This window comes from Perna viridis, chromosome 2, assembly GCF_037379345.1.
Source record: "Perna viridis isolate PV_CMFRI_1.1 ecotype Kerala chromosome 2, ASM3737934v1, whole genome shotgun sequence".
Taxonomy (NCBI): Eukaryota; Metazoa; Mollusca; class Bivalvia; order Mytilida; family Mytilidae; genus Perna; species Perna viridis.
Window position 1 is genome coordinate 56,512,805 of NC_142446.1, and position 15,904 is coordinate 56,528,708.

Sequence of the window (15,904 nt, forward strand, 5' to 3'; positions counted from 1 at the left end):
AAAATGATGAAATATAGAAAGCAAATTTGAGTTCCTGAACAAAAATAGATCATACAGATATGCTGCTATATTTTTATCACGTCTTCTTTTCAAGTCTAAAAAAGTAATGAATTTCTTAACAATACAAACTTGTCATAAAATGATAAAAATCAATCCAGTTGGCGTTTAAGAATATCGACGAGAGGATGGAAAATACAAAATTAGAACTCGTCCGCTGCAATCAATCTGTCATAGTCTCAACAAATTGTTTCGATTGATTCCAAGAAACGTATGTTCGGGTACAGCCGTAAATTAAGGTTTATATGGATTCCTCATCCCCACTCTCCCCATACCATATATTGCGAAACCTCTCTAAACCGAACCCCTTTTGGACTTTAAAATTTGTATGGTTAAGACAGGTGTTCGGTTGACCAAGATGTAAAATACATTTAAATTGATATACAGAGACTTTAAAAAATGGTCAGGTTAACACAGGTTTTTGGATTATTCAGGGTTCGGTGAAGGCAGGTTTCATTGTAATGGATAATTTTCCCTATACATGTTCTATAAATATATGTAATGATGGGAAACTTTCAGTGTGCCTGCAATTTCACTAGTGTCAGTAGTCTCTCTACTGCAAACTTTGTAGCTTACCCAACCGGTGCACCTGGTCAATTCTCCAAGTTATTAGTGGAGTCCGAGTTGCTCATTTACATTTGTTACTTTGCATATATTATTTTGGTTATTTTATGTTCTTTGTTGTGTAAATCGGTTTTCCATGTATGTTTTTTTTCTCCCTGGATTACATTCTTTTGCTAGAATCTTACAAATATAAAAAAAAAAAAAAGGACGCCACCGGTACCGATATTTCCCATAAAGTACAATTTACGAGGAGTGAAGCCTCAGAGTTGTAGGGCTTTTGAATTTGGTAAAACTGCAAATTTCGGTAAACAATTCATGGCATAAATGAAGCCAGCAGACAAGTCTGGCCATTGAATTGTTGAATAACCTTATGAACCTTTGGTCCACCAGCAGCGGCAACAATTCAGGGATTGCTAAATACAAGGAAAAAATCCACTTATATCCATATTGCTATTGTAAAGATTCATTCACATGGTCTTCTTGTATAACCTCTTGTATAACAAGTTTACTAAACTGGATTGTTGGCAAACGGAAAGCAATTATATATTTGTAATTTATGTGTTTACATCCGTGACATTAATTTTTTATAGATATTTTTCTGGACATACTTTAAAATGAAACTTCATTTGACAATTTTAGTCATATGTTTCGGTAAGTTACACATAAGAAAAATTTATTAGCAAAAATACATGATACAGTTCATAACAGAATTCGCTTAACATGGTTGTCTACTTCTTAAATTAGTTGTACTTGTTCTTTCATTCAATTATGAACGCATATGGCCACAATGAATATTTCTCAAGTCGATGTTAATTCAGAACCTCGGACTTGACTTTTTTTTTAGGAAATCGGCGGGTGTTTCTAGAAAAGCAGAGGACGCTTACCCTACCAGTACACCTGGTCCACGCTCCCAGTTTTTAGTGGAGTCCGAATTGCTAATTTGCTTTTTTTTTTACTTTGTATGTACTATTTTAGTTACTTAATGTTCTTTGTTGTGTATGTCTGTTTTCCATGTTTGGTTTTTTGTCCCTGGATTACTTTCTTTTGATTTTCGCTAGAACCTTGGTTCCCTTGATCACTCCTTCAAACAATTGAAAAATTTACAGCAAATCTTAATATAGCACTAACATAAATACATGTACATTTAAATTAAGTAGCATAAAGTATAAACGTAATACGATTATAAATATCAGTCAGGAGGCTTAGGTGATCCATGCATGTCCTGTATGTAAAAAGTCAATGAAAATTATTTTAATTTTTATTCAGACTCAGTTACATGGAACACAGTCAGTTCTAACTTGCCATTCGGATGTTGCACTTTTTAAATAAAAAACATAAACTGTGTATATGGAATCGGCACTTTGCAAGAGTTATCTTTATTGATATAGTTGACATGAATGAATGATTTTCTATAAGAAAAAGTAGAGATCTGTTTACAGAAAGGTAAAAAATATAGCATTGGAAGACAAAAAAAATGTATCACCTCTACCATTGACATTATCTGATCTTTGTAATGGTAATGAGAAAGGAGATGGCGTATAGTAAATAACATAGAACACATGTTGTAAAAATTAAATAAATTATCAAAAACGAAGCAAAGATGTCAAGTTAAAGCAGATATTAGTTCCCCGTGGTCATATACTAAATATAGTTATTGTTATTTTGAAGGGTTGTCACACAGCATGAGTTCAAAGTCCACTACCTTGGTGAAGAAGGTATTTGATGGTTACAACCCAGCGGTTATTCCACGATGTCCGAATAAGGAACAGGTTAATGTGAAACTGACAATCGCCTTGATTCAAATTTTGAATGTGGTAAGATCTTTTGATTCAGATTTCGAATGTGGTGAGAGCTTTGATTCAGATTTCAAATGTGGCAAGATCTTTGATTCAGATTTTGAATGTGGTAAGATTTTTTATTTAGATTTCGAATGTGGTGAAAGCTTTGATTCAGATTTCGGATGTGTTAAGATCTTTGATTCAAATTTTGAATGTGGTGAGAGCTTTTATTCAGATTTTGAATGTGGAGAGAACTTTGATTCAGATTTCGAATGTGGTAAAATCTTTGATTTAGATTTCGAATGCGGTAAGAGCTTTGATTCAGATTTCGAATGTGGCAAGATCTTTGATTCAGTTTTTGAATGCTGCGCGTTGTTTCATTGCCGTTAACGTGTTAATTAGGAAATGTCGTCATGTAAAACGTGTCAAATGATTAGTCCTATTTGAAAGAAAATTGATGCAGTTCAAATTTCAAACGGAATTTATAAAATTTATAAAATAAAGATTGGAAAAACATATTTGTGCTAAGTGCTTCTTTAAAATCTTGTAAACCAGCTCATTTTCGCAAACGGCTTATTTTCGTATTTACTGTGAATTAGGTGATAGACTGAATAAAAGTTGCTAAAACGAATAGTAGTGAATTTGAATTAATATTATAAAACGCGAAAATCTGTTGGTTTAATAAGGTGTTAATTTCTTGGATCATATTGTACCTTATTTGGTTCCATAAAATGTATTTGTTTATAGTACTTGTCTTTAGCCACTGACCAAAATCATTTTATGTATATTAGACCATTTAGTCGTGAACTTTATAAAAAGTCTTCTTTTCATGCATATTTTACAGGATCAAAAACAACAACTTGTAAAAGTAAATGTTTGGATCGGGATGGTGAGTGTTTTTGTATTTTTAAATGGCATTTTCCGTTTTTTGAATTCTCATTTGTCCATAAATATCTTATCATAACAGGAAAGTATGTTTATGAGGGAAACAGCAACGACGGGCAACAGATGGCGGTATCTATGGTTAAGTTCGTGAAAATGAAAATAACAGAATAAAACTTAATGGACAATAATATTTGTCAAATTTGTTATGAACAATTCTGTGGGTGTTTCTTGAAAAGCAGAGGACGCTTACCTTACCAGGGCACCTGGCTCACGCTCCCAGTTCAAGTGGAGTCTGGCTTCCTTATTTTCTTTGTTTTTTTTTAACGTGTTGTTGTGGATTATTTCATATTCTTTGTTGTACGTATTTACATTCTTGGTCTAGTCGTTATCCTTGGATTATTTTCTTCTGATTACTGTTCGAATTCTGGTACCCTTGATTTGTCTTTGCCATAAGTATTATTTTTTTTCCATCTTGATACCTTGAAAATTAATTTGAGTTTATGGACTGCATTTTATGTATGCTACAGAAACTAATTTTGGCAGACTTATTTTGTACATTGACAATGTAATGTTTGTCCGTTTTCATTAAGTAGCCGACCACAAAGTGGCGGTGACTTATTGTTTTACTATGCTGCTTCTTCTTCTTCTTCTTCTTATTATTATTATTATTATTATTTTTATTATTATTATTTTAATTCTCCTGTCATAAAAATTGTTGAAAGTGCCCACCCTTTTTATCAAAGGTATATATATTAAGCTCAATGGACCAAACAAAATCCCGAAAAAAAAATCGCGTGCGTCTCGACTGTCATTTTCAAAATGGCCGCCAACGCGGACGAAAATTCAAATTGGTCTGATTTCGATGAAAATTGATATCTAGGCTCTTTGAGCCGTTCCGATTAATTGCTGCAGTTCTATCGGCAATTTGAGGTACGTATTGGCCGTCATTTTCAAAATGGCCGCCATTCCGGTTGAATATTCAAAGTTGTCCGATTTTGATGAGAATTAATATCTAGGTTCTTCGAGCCGTCCCGATTAATAAAATGGCAGTTTGAGCACGTGTCGACCGGTATTTTCAAAATGGCTGCCACTGGGCTCGAAAATTCAAAGTTGTCCGATTTTGATGAAAATTGATATCTAGGTTCTTTAAGACGGTCTGATTAAGAATCTGCGGCTCAATCGGTAATTTGAAACACATATCGACAGCCATTTTCAATATGGCCGCCACCGCGATATAAAATTCAAAGTTGTTCGATTTCGATGAAATTTGATATCCAGGTTCTTTACGCTGCCAATCCATAAGCAGTTCCATTAACAATAAGTTTCTCTAAAGAGAGATCTGGAAACGGGAGGCGACTTCTACACGTTTCGTGGAAACATAAATTTTAATTTTATATTGATTTAAAAAGCAAGTTGGTAGATTTTGGAACTTCATGCACCTAAAAGGTCATGAACACCAAATATCGATTTATGTTCCCTTCCACTTATATAGAAATATCTTACTTGCGACTGAAAACTCATGTCATTATAATGATAAAATATAAAGGTATATTATTTTTTTAAGACAATGGTTATTAAACCTTTTTTCTCCATGATTCATTTGGAATATTTTCGGCATCTGTCATGGCGGAAATTATACCAATCGTTCGTCTATGACGTCACCATAAGTGTCAGAATCTTGAATGATGATACAAAACTCAGGAGCTTATTGTATGGAATTATGTTTATATGAAATGGTTCAACATTATAAAATCTTTATTGAACAATACTGGTTTTGGGTACATATTTTTGAACCAAACAAAGACGAATCATAGAAACGCGTATTTGATACAGGGTTTATCATGTCAGTTTATTTCAAATTGGAACAGCTCTATCTCTGATTCCTATTCCTTTTAATATTAGAAAATCATTTTGCAATATTAAAACATGTGACTGATTTTGCAATATTGCAAAGTGATTTTCTAATATTTCAATTTCATTTTCTAATATCACAAATTCATTTTCAAATATTATAAATTCATTTTTTAATATTACAAATTCATTTTCTAATATCATAAATTCATTTTCTAATATTACATATTACATTTGTAATGTTACAAAATGTGTGATGTTTTACAATATTAATAAATCAGGAATTTGTAATATTAGAAAATGAATTTTTAATATTACAAAATGAATTTCTAATATTAAAAAACCTTTTTAATATTAAAAAATGATTTTGTAATATTACAAATTCATTTTCTAATATTACAAAAAAAAAGATTTTTGTCCACTTTGGCTTGCCATAGATTCCTCTAGGGGACAATTTTATGAAACATTTAAAAAGGAATTTGGTGTGAAAAAAATACTTACTACGATTAAATTTTAATAATAAGATTGGGTTAACCAAATTTAGAGTTTCTAATTTACGAATACTTATAGAAATAGGAAGTTGAATATATATTCCAGAACAAAACAGAGTTTGTACCTTATGTGGAAACGGTATTTGTGATGAATTTCATTTAATATTATTTTCTTTGTCAGTATGAAGTCATCGTAAATTATCGAAATAAGCTATTACCAAATTATCCAGGTTCATATCTTATACCAGCGTTTTTTATTTGCTGTACACCTTTTCTGAATTATTTTCTTTTTTTCAAACAACACATTGCATCTCGTCCGAGTCACATTTCCTACCAATTTTACAATAACTTTACAGAGATGGAAAGATTGTGGAATATCATGGAATCCATCTGACCACTATAATATTTCAAGCGTTGTCTTACCTTATGAAAGAATTTGGATACCTGACGTTTCTTTTAAAGACAGGTAAGAATATTTAATTGATTCTAAACTCCGCTGTAGCATCACAGTGGATACAGTTGTCATTCCATAAATAAATAATAAAAGAATACGAATGACTTAGGACAATGTCAAATCAGTATGAATTGATTTGTACATTAAGATTCTAAATGCTACCATAATTAAATTAATATGCTAGGTTCCTTCTTTAAAATGTCATTGGCACTGACGGCAAGTTTATATATATTTGCTTGTTAATTTTACATTTTTGTCACAAACAAATTTTTCACAGACAGGCAGGCACCTTTTTTGCTCTACAGAAACAACATAACATACACAATTAAAAAAAAGGATTGTTTTGAATGTTATTTTTCAAGATGTGCACGAAGTACAGTTCCTTATATTTGACAATATAAATTCACAAATAATTACTGTCATGCTTGATATGCCATGATAAAGGGTAATAACAAAAATAATGAACTGATAAAGTCAAGGCAGTAGTAAAAAAGGAATAGTCAAAAAGGAAGTCTGTATACAAATGGCAGAAAAAAAACCCGGAAAGTTGGAAACCGGGACTGCAATGATCCTAAATGTGTGCAGGCATTTTACAATGAAAGATGGGTTAAACGAGATTTCATTACGCGCTTAACTTCTGCTTCTGTTACGGTTCATTACTTATGGTTTATTTCTATGTAATACAACATACAATTGCTACCAGTGAAAAATCGGTAAAATCAGTAGTCTAAGGAGTTCAGAAGATATGATCAATTATTAAGATTCAGAGTCAGATTCAATATTTTATCAAAGTTTCACCACTTGTACAACATAAGACTTGTCAACATTATAATAAAACATAGTATATAAAATAATTAAAGATTATCATATATTAAAAGTTTGTTTGTTAGGGTTTAACGTCCGAGCAGCAATATTTCAGCTATATTCAGACAATGAACATGAAATGGATGATAAAATGAACATGAAATGAAAAAAAAAGGATGGGTCACAAGGATAATAGGGTCGACAAATTTTGATTGCCACTGGAAAAAGGGGGGATGGGTAACGTCGGGCAATTTAGCCTCCTGTGGCGGAGCACAAATGTTCTTACTCCTATCGAATACCACAGCAGGGTTCTTTAACGTGCGAGGAACGTGGCATCTTTCCCAACACGGTGCACCACTATGGTTTGCGGTCAGGTTTTCCGTATTATAGCCTGACAACCCCAGCATGTAACACGCCAGGGGTACCCCATTCCACCACCTGGGGCACACATCCCAGTTGCTCTGGGGCCGGGGGCCTAGCCCCGGCTAGGTTACTGAGCACTATTTAGTCGCCTTATACGACAAGCTTAGCACTGCTGTAGGCCTATTCTTTTAACACCCGGACCTGCACGGGGCTATATTAAAAGTACATGTGCAATTAAAAGTACATGTGCAATTCTATACAGAATTATGAACGGCTATATAACATAAATTAGCTGAATAAGATCTCACTTGTGAAAAGTAACTAAGCTTCAATGATAAAATGTTATCATGAATACAAAAAAAAAACTATTTCCTCTATTTAAAATATTAAAGCAGGTTTTGGCAACTACATCAAAGCATTCAACACCTTGAAACATAAAAACAAATTTATCATCATCAGATAAAATATCAAACTCTCTATTAACACCTTTGACTTCATATAATAATACTCCTACAACGTAAGAGGTTGGAATTCCGTTCCTCCATACCCCAACCTCTTACTTCCGAGCGCCATATTGCATAACGCTCGTTCCGCCGTTCCTTGAAATCGGCAGAATTATAGTAAACTATTTCCCATTTGAAATGTTTTATACAGTTTCTTTACCATTACATGAGAGAAAGTGACTAAACTAAAGAAAAACAATGACCTACCTGATGAGAAAATCCAGCAATCCTGGAAATCTTTTGTAAAAGCAGTTAAAATGAACTTCATATTTGGTTTTTAGCTTTTTGAGTGTGTAATTCCGGTTGATAAAATTGCAGATTTCAAAATTTGCGAAACGAACATATCAAATTAACCAATTGCCATCACTAACTTCAAGTTCGTTTTGTCAAAAATATATTGTATTCCGTAAAATTAGTGACCTAATTCAAAATTGCTGGTCATTTTGACAACTGTCTTCATTACCAATGTTTTCTAGTTATTTAACAAATATATAGGATTTTTATCGTTCGATTTCCGGTAGGTTAAAGCTGCATTAGTTGTCATTTTCTTAATTTTTGTTTCTGTTGAAGTATGCCTTAACTTCGAATGATTTCTACTAAATTGTGCTTTTCTTATATAATTTCATTTGAAATCCACAAATAAAATGCTTTAAATACATGAAATAGGTGTCTATATATTTATTGTCTTGCAAGACTTGCTAGATCAGTTCGTATGCATGAGACTTCTGTTGAACTGTATCCGCGCAGGTGCCATAATGATCGCTTTTTTAATAACAAACCTGATTGCAAAGTGAAAGTGGTTATTCAACGACAAGGAAGACCGACGGACTCGAGCCTTGAAAGAAAAAAGTTCGATTATAATGCAAGGATCCTTTTGAAATTTACGTATTGTGATATAATGCGGCTCAGATATGATCATTATTTATTTGAAAACTAATCAAGAAATAGATGAATTGAAATGAAAACAAGACACGTGCTTACCTGCGTATCCGTTATTGTTATTTTTTTCATCAAGGTTAAAGTATTTTTAATCCAGGTGAATGTCCTGTCAGCAATCTTCGGAAGTAATGGCGAAAAATAATTAGATCAGACCTATCGATCTTCTCTGATTAAAAAAAACCGTTGTTTTCACAATATTCTGTAGGTATTATCGACATTTATTGTTTCAGTTGCATTACTACAAACTTATTTCATTGAATCAGCAAAATTCAGTAGAACCAAAACTGAACAAATTTGGCACCTAATGCAGCTTTAAACTTCTTTTTATGTAAATAAAAGACACAAGTATTTTAAAACAAATGTTTAGCTAATTAACATTTGCGGTGGCTTTCAACATGTCAGATGATAGAGGTTAGGATGGCACCAAGTCAGAAAATAGCTTGCCAGACAATCTCTAGCATTGCTGGAGTAATATAATAATTGTTTTCGCAAATCTACATATAGAGATACAACTATTAAGATTAATTTTAGCTAAGTTTCATTTGTTCCGATGCGATTTTAAAGGAAATTGAATATAAGCAAACGACTAGCACTTCAGAAAATTGCTTTATTATGTTTTTTAGATACACAGTCGTGATAAACATATATAACTAACAAATTAACTATTACTTTACTCCAACTTTATATAAAATGTTGGCATTCGAGGAAGACACCCATCATATCAAGGTTGTCATCTCAATTAAATAGTACTGCCACTAGATGGAACAGAAATTTAAGTAAAGTGTTTTTTTAATTCTGAGAAAGAAATATTCCAAATGGGAACGAAAAAAAATAATCGATCAAAATGAAGCTCAATGACTGGTAATTTGGTACTGTTTGATGAGTTCGTAATGTTTATCCGTGACAGGGTTTTTGACCCTACTCTGGTTCTCATGGAACAGAGAAGTTACAACCTTCTGATGAAAAAAGATATAACACAAGTGCAATATATATATAGGTTAAGGAAAATAACTGTGAGATTATATAATGTAATACTGTTAGTATGAAGTTTAAAATACTTTCTCCCATTCATAGGCTTCATTCACACCGCACGAGGGAGTGATTAAAATTTGTAATTTCCCGCCCCGTGCCGGTAAATTAAAATGTCGCGTGAAGACTCCCACGCTTACCATGCTTATAATGTTTACCGTTGTTATTCTTATTGTTGATCAATTGAATACTTGTTGATTTACGAATGTTATTCATAATTTTAAAGATTAGTTGGTAGTGTATCAACTAATTATAATGGCAGTGATATCGATGATGAAATGACTTGATGACTGGTGGGGAGGTCCTTGATGACGTGGTTGATGTTTGAAGATTTAGGGTGTTGTTAAATTTATTCTTTATGGTTTTATTCATGAGAGAAACAGATTCTCTCTCATTTCTCTTGGGGATTAAATAGTCATGATAGTCCAATATTAGATTTTAACTATCTCGAGTGGAGAAATCTGTAATCTCCTCGAGACTGAAGGAGAATCTATATTTTCTAACTTTTCGCACAAACCCTAACAGATGAAATTTTAAAACGATTGTTTTTGTACAATAATATAAACGACAAAATTTGTATTCATCGGAGAAAAAAAACTTGGATGAAAATTGTTATTGTTGTTATTCACCGTATTAACTCCGAGAAGATTGAATAATACAGTGGCGGATCCAGGAGGGTCCCAGAGGTAGAAATAACTTTTGTTAATATCTTGCCTCAGTTTGACTCAAATTCTGGATTCTTATCTTTTAAATCTTTGGATCCTCCTCTGTAATAAATTCAGATTACTTAATTAGTATTACACAAAAATAACATAAAATATTTAAAAAAAAAAACAAGAATCGTCGGACAATTAACTGGTAACAACTGTGTACCGAACTGTGTTGATTGCGAACACGGTTTAAATTCTACCTTTCGTTTTTGTCGATGAATATGCAAGACGTTTACTTCTGCAAGAAAGGGCTTGAGTAAAACAATATAATTATCCTCGCAGAAGTAGAACTATTCCACTGTTAACACGAAAGGATCTTAATGTTACCAAGAAATAAAACTAATTTAATTAAAAACTTCAGCTAATATATGACTTGTGTAATATTCTCTTTGACCGGTTATTTTGATTCCATTAACGGCGATGAATTCTTATATTTTGTCTTATGTCTCATGTAGCATTTCAGTAAGGTTATGGGGTATTCAAGACTATACAGGAACAGTATACAGCGATGGTTCTATTGAATACAATTTTCCCACTACTTTAGAAGTACCGTGTCTTATGGACGCCAGAGACTTCCCTTATGACAAACAGTTTTGCAATTTAACCATTGGATCATGGATATACGACATTCATCAATTGAATATTTCAACATACAATCCTGGCGCAAATTTAAAACTACTGAAATCTCATAAGGAGTGGGATGTATTAAAAGCCCCTGGAATAGAGCAAATTTTCAGGCATGCCAGATCAGAACTAGAACTAATAGAACTTGTATACACAATTCATTTAAAAAGAAAACCAGATTATTATGTTCATAACTTTATACAACCTGCAGTTATCCTGTTGATGGTCGCTTCTATTGGACATTTATTACCTTTTGAATCGGGTGAAAAGATAACCTTCGAATTAACAGTTTTAGATTCATTTGTGTGGTTAAAACTACTAGCGGCTGATGAGTTACCAGCGGACCCAGAAAACAAACCAATTATAGGTAAAGTATCATAACGCATACAGAAATACGAAATGTTATACGCGAAAAGAAAGTGTTAATTTTATTTTATCGCAAACTCTAGCTATCACTTAAGTTAATGTCTGTCTATATGCACTTTAAGGTTACCATTATTTACGAGAAGTTGTATTCATTAGTTATAAGTCATTTATTTTGATCTGTAAGAATGGTTGACTCTTTATTTGGCTACATTGGTAATTTTGTTTAAACTTTGTTGGTCCTGTGACGACATCACTTCAATTGGTCCGCATTCTGCGTTTCTAAAATTTGCAATGCCAATTTAAGTACATGATTAAATATAAAACTTCAATAATGAAAAGAATTGGTTAAAAATTTAATTATAAGCATTATTTTCTATATTTTGCCAAGTAATTTTTACTTTACCAAACTTGGTCAGAAATTAAAAAATAAAATTCTTAGATAAATAATAGTTCCGTGTAACGTTCCATTTAATTTTTAACGTCGTAATTAACGGGGTAATATAACACACAACTGTCGTAAGAAAACGTATTTCTTAATCCATTCAACATATTGATCTCTGATGTGGTATTTGAAAACTAAAGATAACTAATTTTTTAATATATTTTTTCTTATTTGTCAAGAAAACAGCATTTGGTGGTGTCAGATCTAGGTCTTTATCAGAAAGAGGGTTTAGCGGCAAAGTGGTGTAACGTTCAAACCTACGAAAGAATAATTAATCAAGGGAACTCCGATTCTAGCGGAAAGCGAAAGAACATAATCAAGGGACAAAAAACCTGACAGGGAAAACAAACACACACAACAACAACAAAATAAAATCCAAAACAATACATAATGAGAAACAATGAACCAGATATGGAAAACACACACACACACACTCCGAAGAACATAAAATAACGAAAATATTACATAAAAAGCAACAAAAGAAAAATGAGCAACTCGGACTAAAACTAGGAGTATGGACCAGGTGCATCGATAGGGAAAGCGTCCTCTGCTTTTCTAAAAACGCCCAACGAGATGCTCATAAAAAGTCAGGTCCGGGGTAGACGAGAGAGGAAAGGAAATCTATGACACATCGAACACATTGAAAAGAGGGTTTGCTTTTGTAGTCTAGTCCTCCTCTGACCTTTAGAGAGGAGTTTCATAGTAGGCTGTGTGCATTTTTGTTGAAGGTGTGTTTGTCTAGCTTGTTGTGTATGATTACAAATGTAAATTGACACTTCTTTTGAAAAAAAACTTCTTTCCTTTCAATTCGGAATAAAATGTAGGTTTTGTACCGAGAAAGTTAATTTTCGTCAATCTTTTGCAGGATCTTTCTTGAACTTTGCCTTCTTGGCAATTGTTATCTCTACATTTTGGCAAGTTCTTGCTGTGTGCATTTACAATCGCGGGGATAAAGAAATGCCGGAATGGACAGAAGATTATTTATTGAGACCAATAATGTTAATCGAATGTTTTTGTAGAAATGAGGTAAGATTAAAACACATATTGATGAATACATCTTTTGATGTGAGCTTTTGTCTATCCCGAAGATTAAAAAAGAAAACAAAACAAAAAAACAAAAAACAAAAAGCAAAATTAAGAATATCAAAAATTTGACATGTTCCCTTTGAAACGATAACTTGGGCTTTGTGCCATCTTTAAGCAGCAAAAAAAGAAGTATGGACGCTTCGTTATTCGAAAATGTATCGAAAACCCTAAATCAATCCTCAAACACATTTTTCTCAAATCATGTGTATCTCATTTTTAAAAATCTTAAAGTAAATCTTCTATATCTTTCCAATGAATTCCATTTATAGAGGATACGTAAACAGTTGATTTTAATTAGAACTGTAAAAAAATCGTACATCCTCTGCTTTTTTTCGTTGAAGGACACCGAACAACTTTTGTATGACAAAGAAGATGACATAAAGTGGCGAATTTTAGCGAGATGTATAGATAAAATCGGTTTGATTGTCTACTTGGTTGGTACAATGAGTGGTAGTTTGTACTTTTATTTGCAACTTCCGTAATAACTTTGATCCTGGATGCAGATATGTACTATCTGTCTGTGTTACTGCTGAGCGGACCTTGTGTATTACACATAGGATCATGTGAATTCAACCCTGATTGCCTGTTTGTCTTTTTAAGAAATAAATCACAGAAGCTCCATTTTATCATTTTAAACGGCCAACCCATGGTAAAACAAGGATAAAATGGGGTTTCAATGATTTATTTAAATTCTAATAGTACTAGTTTCTCCATATTTTCACAAAGACGCAAACTCTGTGTTGAACAAAATAGCTACCGTTAGAGCAAATCGGTAAAATTGGGTAAAAGTAATCTATGACACCGGAAATAGGACAGACACACATCAAGGACGTTGGTCATATGTTTATCAAATTGGTCTAAAGACATTTGAAGCGCGTCATATAAGAATCTCGTTTATCTTATTTTCAGATTTTTTTTCTTCCTAAAGCGATTATCACATTCCAATTTTATCTATTGATGAAATTAACTTTATGCTTAGGGCTAGAAAAGTCGTTATTGGCATGAAGTTGTAGGATGTTCCACTGTTCGAGTTATTGACCACAAAAGTCTAGAAATGATATTTTCTTTTTGGCGCAGTTTTTAGCCAGTATCTGAAGAACTATAATATATCGTGAGAAACTTTAAATCGATTAAATTATCTTTATGATTAAGCCTACGACAGTGTCCACGGTTTGAATTTGTAGGACCTTTCATTGTTAGACTTTTGCCATTAACAGCCAAAAATATAAAGCAGATGACTAAAACTAATTTAATTAAAAAAAAACTTACCAAGAAATAAAACTAATTTAATTAAAAACTTCAACTAATATATGACTTGTTTAATATTCTCTTTGACCGGTTATTTTGATTCCATTAACGGCGATGAATTCTTATATTTTGTCTTATGTCTCATGTAACATTTCAGTAAGGTTATGGGGTATCCAAGACTATACAGGAACAGTATACAGCGATGGTTCTATTGAATACAATTACCCCACTACTTTAGAAGTATCGTGTCTTATGAACGCCAGAGACTTCCCTTATGACAAACAGTTTTGCAATTTAGCCATTGGATCATGGATATACGACATTCATCAATTGAATATTTCAACATACAATCCTGGCGCAAATTTAAAACTACTGAAATCTCATAAGGAGTGGGATGTATTAAAAGCCCCTGGAATAGAGCAAATTTTCAGGCATGCCAGATCAGAACTAGAACTAATAGAACTTGTATACACAATTCATTAAAAAGAAAATCAGATTATTATGTTCATAACTTTATACAAAATGTAAAGCAGATGAGTGGTTCTGGTGTCAATTTCACAAAAAGTCGTAAGTGTGAAATTGATCGTAAGTTATGACGTCACAAAGCTATTATAGGTTGTGTCGTGTTTACTTACGATCTACTTAACACTTACGGCTTTTTGACGTCACTACAGAAGTTTTATGGTCGTCATCATGAACTCGTGGATCGTTATGGTGTATCCATCAGCACCATGAAAACTGATGTATTCAACGGGTCATATTTTACCTTTCCTCGTTTTTCTACCCCGGACTTGACTTTTTATGAGCAACTCGGTGGGTGTTTCTAGAAAAGCAGAGAACGCTTACCCTACCGGTGCACCTGGTCCATGCTCCCAGTTTTTAGTGGAGTCCGAGTTGCTCATTTACTTTTGTTACTTTGTATGTATGATTTTAGTTACTTTATGTTCTTTGTTGTGAATGTCTGTTTTCCATGTCTGGTCTTTGTCCCTGGATTACATTCTTTTGATTACCGCTATAACCTTGGTTCCCTTGATTACTCTTTGTGAAATTGACACAAAGCCCCTGGGAGCCTTGATTTTTACATAGAAAATTTTTGATACCATATCAAAATTATCTTGCATATTATTATGTAGAAAGATGTGAAGACTCCCAAATTAATAACATCTTAATTAAATACGATTTATTGTGCTTTTTTTGTACTTTCACTCTTTGTTTAAAACGACTTAATTAGAGAAATTCCCCGAAACAAAATAAATCCATAATACATAATATATATATCATAACGACAGATTGGCATAGTTCTACGAACCTCGAAGTCTCCTAAACTAAAGTTAAACAAAATTTTAAATTGCGTCTACATGTATTAATTTGAGCTATTTTAAAAATGTACTGCACGATTTTAAACCGTTTGGATGGGATGCATTTCATGAAAGCCAGTAACCTTCATATGTTTACATGGATTCTAGATAGTATATTGTCTTTCAAGATCTTCATATAGACCCTTTTGCGTAAGATATTGGGTGGTCGATGAGCATGCTCAATATACACTATGTAAAACAAAAAAATAAGCACTCCTCGGAAGCGAGGAAAAACTCTTTTGTTCTTCCCGAAGCCCTATCTCCTGGAAGTACGTCTCACACATGCTCATCGTCTGTTACCACTTAATCAACTAGAGATAAAAAAATGACACCTTTTGCAGTTTCAAGCTTA